Consider the following 7403-nt stretch of genomic DNA (forward strand, 5'->3'; position numbering starts at 1 on the left):
CCCACAGTTAGCAAGAGACAACTGGACTGCTTTTGTGGCTTCAGAGAGGTCACTTAATCTCTTTCAACCTGTTTTCTTATCTCTCAACTGGGGATAATATCACCCTGCTGCCACAGTTATTAGATGAGCTAAGCTAGGGCAGATACATCACAAAATGCAGTGCCTAGGACAGTTTTGTGGCCTTACCGCCCTCAGCCCCTGGCTATACTGTGTCCACACCTGTGCTGGGTTCCACAGCTCGTCCGGGTTCCACAGGCAGCACCGGGCTCGACTGCTGCCTAGAAGGAGATTGCAATCGAGGTGAGAAGGCGAGTTAAGGCCCATGAAGCAAAACCTGAAACAATTCTTAGGCGACACACAGAGCAGCATGTCATCCCGGGACCCAGGGTCTGACGGGAAAGGCGCGTGGGCGGGGGGCTCCTCTAAGGCCTCAGAGAAGACGTGGGTGAGATTAGAACTGGTCTTGAAGCAGCATAGAGTTTGGGCTGGCAGAGCCAATGAGAGAAGTGGCAGCAGGGAATGGTGTTAGGGCAGAGGAACAGCGTGAGCAAAGACGCGCTCAGAGGTTGGGAAGGGAGAGCCCAGAGCTAACACAGTGTGACACAGCTTGGCTGAGGTGCTCATGGAGGGGACAAACCCAGAGGAGAATTTGCTAAGAAGATCACTCAGATCTTGGAAGCTAGGCTGAGTTGCTTGAGTTTAATGAGACAGGCAGTCACCAGGTAGGCAGGGGCTCAAGCATGGAAATTGGCAAGGCCTGGAGAGATCTGCACTGACAGCAGGAGTAGCAGGTCTGTGAGGGAGATCCTGCAGTCAGGGTGACATCAGCTAGAAGTGACACCAGAGGCATTCCGGGGCAGCGCAGGGTACCATTTACAGAGGGCTGTTAGCACAGCCTCGGCTCAAATTGCTGGGTCCTAACACAGTAACCAGAAATTGGACTCTTGGTCTGAACAAGTAGTCAGCATCAAATTGGGAGAGGGCAGTGGGTGGGCACCAAGAAGAAACAGAGCACAGGAAACGCCTGTCACAGTGAACCAAGATCTGAGCCCCAGCCCCTCCATCACATAAGAAAAAGAACAGGAGGCAGGCTGAGAATGGAGGGTCCAGGGAGGAGAGGGAGTGTCTACAGAGAGGACCGGGTGTCTGAGAAACAGGACCGGGTGTCACGTCACACACTACACGTACACACACTCACATTCACTTGCCTGTACACATCAACACATACAAGGGCACATATGTAAGCTCCCCGCTTACTATTCAGGCTAATCACACCCAGAGACCCCTAAAGATACGTGCCAACACACTCTTGTGCAAATGTACACCCACACACATGTACAGACACACATCAACACGTATGTGTAGGTACACGTGTTCTTCCTCAGCCCAGCCTCTCCTTTCAGGCCTGGAGCTGGGACTGACGTTGGGTTGACATCAATCAAAACCACCAGGAAATGTCTCTCCTGCCTGGGCCCAGAGTCTATTTCTGATGGAGGCTTCTCCAGGCTTTACTTGTAAACACTATTTATTTTGGAAAGCAACTTCTCTGTTTTCAAATAAAACGTTGGGACATGCAGTATTGGATTTCCCTGATCTGACATTGACCTAGAAAAATGTGCTGGCAGGAACAGAAAACGCAATGCCCCACTGTGCTGGCAGGCACTAGCGTTTCCCTCTTCTTGGCTTTGACTGCAAAGGTTAAGACGCAAGTGAGAGCGCGCGGTTCCCCCTCCCTGCCTGAGCAGCACTCTCCCTGCAGAGCTGGGGAAAGCTGGGGGCCATGTTTAGGAGCTTCCTTCAGGTTTTGGTGCTTTTGCTCTTAGGGACATGCTTCTGGGGGGCGGGGGCGCAGCTTATCACAGAGGGGCAGCTTGTCACAGAGCCGGTGGCCGAGGCCAGCATCCAGAGAGCAAACAGCTCCAGGATGTGCAAAACGTGAATAGGGCCCAGCTCTGAGGGTCCCCATGGTTGTCATCAGGGAAACAGGCAAAACATCTTGAGCCTGGGTGAGGTCTGAAGCCAGTTCCTGTCCCTTGGAGAAGAGGCTTCCGGGAGGCGGACCTGCCAGGTCCAGCTTCAGGTGAAGGTCATGGCCTGCTGTCGTCTGCAGGAGCCTGGGCACTCTTTGCAAGGGTTAGGGGCAGAAGCTGGGAGCAAGGGCTGAGGCAGGAGCCCTGCATCGTGGTGGGAACCCACATACCTGTGGTCTGCTAGCGGGGATGGGGTCCTGGTCTAATTAGCAAAGGAGACTCAAAAAGCAATACACAATTCATTGTCCCAGCTGAGCCTCAGATTCTCTCAGAATTCCTCAGCTGCTCCAGTGACTTAATTCTGTCCCTGTTAATTCTGTTCCTATTCCACCCACATCCCTTATGGCCTCTCTGAGGATGAAATGAGATCAGAAATGTAACATGCTCAGCCAGCCAGGGCCGGACACACAATAGGTAGGCTCAGTAATCATGAGAGCAAATCCCAGCTTCACTACTCACTAGCGATGGCACCTTGGGCGGGCTCCTCTTCCGTGCCTTAGTTTCCTCATCTGTAGAATGCAAATACTAACAAAGTGTATATCACAGAACTGTTGGGGATTACATGAGTAAATATTTGTGAAGCACTTTGAACAGTGCCTGGCACTTAGTAAGCATGATAGCTGTTTGCTATAATGTTAAATTTATTCTTTGTGTGTGTGTGACAGGGTGTCACCCTGTCACCCAGGCTGGAGTGCAACGGCATGATCATAGCTCACTGCAGCCTGGACCTCCCAGGCTCAAGCGATCCTTCTACCTCATCCTCCCAAATAGCTGGGACTGGGGGGGGGGCACCCCACCACTCCTGGCTCATTTGTTATTTTTTCTGTAGAGACTGAGAGTCTCATTATGTTGCCTAGGCTGGCCTCGAACTCCTGGGCTCAAACAATCCTCCCACTGTGGTTTACCAAAGCTCTGAGATTAGAAGAGTAAGGCACTGTACCTAGCCTTAAATATTCCTAATGATTATTCATGTATTTATTCATGAATTCATTCAACATGTCTTTCTTGAGGGTCTGTAGTGAACCAGGCCCTGTTCTAGTCACTGGGGCTACAGCAGAGAACAAGAGACACTAGCCCTGTCGTGTGGTGATCCTCCCTGCCCCCAATGATGTCCACACCCAATCCCTGCAATCCTGAATGTTATCTTCCATGGCAGGTGGAGTTAAGGTCCTCATTGGCTGACTGGGAGAGAGGGAGAGGGCCTTGAGTTATCCAGCTGGACCCAATAGTATCCCAAGGTGTTCTTATAAGTGGAAGAGGGAGGCAGGAGAGTCAGAGGGGAGGTGTGAGGATGGATACGGGGGTTCCGTGATGTGACTCCTGGCTTATTCGAAGATGCAGGAAGAGGCCTGTAGAAGCTGGAGAAGGCAAGGAACAGGAGTCCTCTCTGGAGGTTCCAGAAAGGAACGCAACCCTGCCCTTGATTTGAGCCCAGTCAGACTTCTGACCTGCAAAACCGTAAGATGATGAATGTGTGTGTTTTAAGTCACTAAGTGTGTGGGGACTTGCTACAGTAGCAATGGAAAATGAATACAAACCCTTCCTTGTGGAGGTCATGTTTTTATTGGGGGAGCTCAACAATAAAGAAATCAACAAAATGCAGTGTGTGCAGCAGGCAGCAGGGGTCCGACTGGCCCTTGCAAGTTGGCCGTCCCGCTAGCCATGGCCACCCCCGCTCCTTGTGCCCCTCTGTTTACCCATGGCTGAAGGACTGTCCCGAGGCTTCTAGGCTGGGCACACTGCTAGAGCTCGCTGGCTCCTGGGCTAGGGAGGGGCACCTGTGCGGTGTCTAGCCCACGAGTGGGTGGGGCCTGCTACCAAAAGCTAGGGCAATTAGCATATTCCTAGATTCCTGTGGGCGAGGAGATGAGAAATCGTGATTTGTCAAGGCCAGTTGGGAGTGAAAGCCAAAGCCAGGAGACCGCCTCTGAGTCTCCCGGGTTTCTGTAATTATAAGCGCTTGATTGCGCATAATAAGGTGCATCAGAATCTTCCCATTAGGAGTCCGTAAAACAGCACTCGGGCTTGGCTTTCATCTTGCCCTCTGCTTACTAAAGCCTCCCTCTTTTATCTTCAGTGCCTTTAATTGGCAGGTCTGAGCCCAGGGAGCTACTTCAGGAGATGCTGCGGCCTGGGGTGGATCCTGCCTTCTCAGCCCCTCCCTGTTCAAGTCACCAAAGCCTCTGCTCCATCCCTGGGCTTCTGCTGAGCAGGGCTGGAAGGTCTTGCTTGAGGAGCTGAAGCCCACAGGCAAGTGGAGAACTGAGTTGGGAAAATACTCTGATCCTAGGCCTAGGAAGGGGGTGGGAGAATAAGCAGTTTGGCAATAGAAATGCACATCCTTCCACACAGTAATTTCCCTCTAGGGAACCTGTGCTTAAGAGATCAAGGATGTGTGCACAGATTTTGCTGAAAGGATGTTTTGCTGCAGCATTGTTGTGTTGGTAACCGCTGAAAATAAACCAAGTGTCCATCAAGGGAAGGCGTGACTGAGTCACAAGCAGCCCTTTGCATTCCTAGAAATCTGCCCAGAAGTCAGAGGTTTGAAACTTAGGTCATTTACTTTTAAAAACTGACAGTGGCCAGGAGCGGTGGCTCACGCCTATAATCCCAGCACTTTGGGAGGCCGAGGCAGGTGGATCACAAGGTCAAGAGATCGAGACCATCCTGGTCAACATGGTGAAACCCCGTCTCTACCAAAAATACAAAAATTAGCCTGGCATGGTGGCTCGTGCCTGTAATCCCAGCTACTCCGGAGGCTGAGGCAGGAGACTTGCTTGAACCCAGGAGGCGGAGGTTGCGGTGAGCTGAGATCGTGCGACTGCACTCCAGCATGGGTAACAAGAGCGAAACTCCGTCTCAAAAAAAAACAAAAAAACAAAAAAAACCTGACAGTGACATTTAAAGTTATGAGAGATATTTACATCCTACCCCCAAATTAAAAATGTTATTAAATCACTATTTTTCCCCAGCTTTATTGAGGTGTAATTGACAAATGAAAATGGGGTATATTTAAGGGGTATGGCATAATGCTTTGATCGTACATAAAGATTTTGATATACTGTGAAATGATCACCACAATCAAGCTGCTTAACATATCCATGACCTCACGTAGTTACCATTTTCTGTGTGGGATGAGATCATTTAAGATCTACCCTCTTAGCTAATTTCAAGTATACAATACAGTATTATTATTTTTTTTAATTTTTATTTTGATAGAGACAGGGTTTCACCATGTTAGCCAGAATGGTCGGGATCTCCTGGCCTCATGTGATCCACCGACTTTGGCCTCCCAAAGTACTGGGGTTACAGGTGTGAGCCACCGTGTCCAGCCTACAATACAGTATCATTAACTGTAGTCACTATGCTGTACATTAGATTTCCAGGGTTTATTTGTCCTGTATAATTGAAATTTTGTACCATTTCACAAACATCTCCCCATATCCCCCTCTCCCCCTGCCGCCCAGCCCCTGGCAGCCACCAGTCTATTTTCTGCTTCTGAGTTTGACTTTTTCAGCTGTCACATATAAATGGGATACAGTCATCCCTCAGTATGCTTGGAGGGTTGGTTCTGGAACCCCCTATCCTTGCAGATACCAAATTTTGCAGACGCTCAAGTCCGTTATATAAAATGCATAGTATTTGCCTATAACCTGTGCACATCCTCCCACATCTTTACACCACCTTTATTTTGTTTCGTTTTGTTTTTTTTGAGACAGGGCCTGGCTCTGTTGCCCAGGCTGGGGTGCAGTGGCGCGATCTTGGCTTACTGCAACCTCTGCCTCCTGGGCTCAAGTGATTCTCTTGCCTCAGCCTCCCAAGTAGCTGGGATTACAGGTACCCACCACCACAGTCCGCTAATTTTTGTATTTTTAGTAGAGACGGGGTTTCACCATGTTGGCCAGGCTGGTCTTGAATTCCTGGTCTCGTATGATCTACCCACTTTGGCCTCCCAAAGTACTAGGGTTACAGGCGTGAGCCACCATGCCTGGCCAACTTTATATCATCTTCAGATTACTCATAATACCTAGTACAATGTATATAGTGGTTACACTGTATTGTTTAGGGAACAATGACAAGAAAAGTCACAATCATCATAGGCCTGACTGCATTTTCTTTTCTTTTTTTTGCGTGGAGTGTTGTGCTGTTCTCTCCCAGGCTGGAGTACAATGGCGTGTTCTTGGCTCACTGCAGCCTCTGCCTCCCAGGTTCAAGCGATTCTCCTGCCTCAGCCCCCCAAGTAGCTGAGTTTACAGGCATTGCCGACACACCTGGCTAATTTTTGTATTTTTATTAGAGGTGGGGTTTCACCACGTTGATCAGGATGGTCTCACGCTCTTGACCTTGTGATCCACCTGCCCCAGCCTCCCAAAGGGCTGGGTTTACAGGCGTGAGCCACCGCGCCCGGCCCTGGCTGCACTTTCAATCCACCATTGGCTGCATCCAAGGATGTACAGAGGGCCAATTCAACTTTATTTCTGCACCTGACTTTTTTCACTTAGTGTAATGTCCTCCAGGTTTATCCATGTTGCAAATGACAGGATCAAATCACTAAATTGTGCCTAACCTTTTAGATACAACCTTTAATATGTGTCTTAGTTTGTTTTCCCAAAAGTAACATCGGAGACAAAAATCTGATTGCAAGTAATTTATTTTGGGAGCGATTCCAAGAAATGCTGACAGGGTAGTGGAGAGAGAAAAATAAGAAAAGGAAATAAAGCTATAATAAGCTGAGTGCAGAGGCTCCCGCCTGTAATTCCAGCACTTTGGGAGGCTGAGGGAGGACTACGTGAGCCCGAGTCTGGGGCTACTGTGAGCCATGATCATGTCACTGTACCCCATCTGGGCAACAGAGTGAAACCCGGCTCCCACCCCCGCCCCCCGCCCCCTAAAGAAAGGGAACTAATAAAAGATGATTTACCAAGCAAATTACCACGTGGCAGTGCGGTCCTGCAGAGCACACACAGCGGGCTCCAGGGCCCTGGGGGAGCCTGAGGTGAGTCCAGGGGCCAGCAGATGAGGCCAGGCTTGAGTGCACGGAAATAGTGAATGCGGAGGTGACAGGGCGGGGCACTTACAGTGTCTGTTGCAGTGTTTCTCTCTAGATTTTGTATGCTTTTCTTTAATCTTGTTTTTTTTCCCCCCTTAACAATTGAACCTACAGGTGGCAGACCAATCCAGAGCGCATTCATTTGCGGATGAAGGTTTCCTGCCTCTGGTATGTGTGGTTTCCTATCTTCGTCACAATTTGATTTTCACAGGCAGCAGCATTTCTGCATTTCTATTTTCCACTGGTTTTTATAAACTAGTAGGAAGCCGGGCAGGTGATACGCCTGTAGTCTCAGATATTTGGGAAGCTGACGTGGGTGGATT

This window comes from Saimiri boliviensis, chromosome 6 (assembly GCF_048565385.1).
Source record: "Saimiri boliviensis isolate mSaiBol1 chromosome 6, mSaiBol1.pri, whole genome shotgun sequence".
NCBI classification, from domain to species: Eukaryota; Metazoa; Chordata; class Mammalia; order Primates; family Cebidae; genus Saimiri; species Saimiri boliviensis.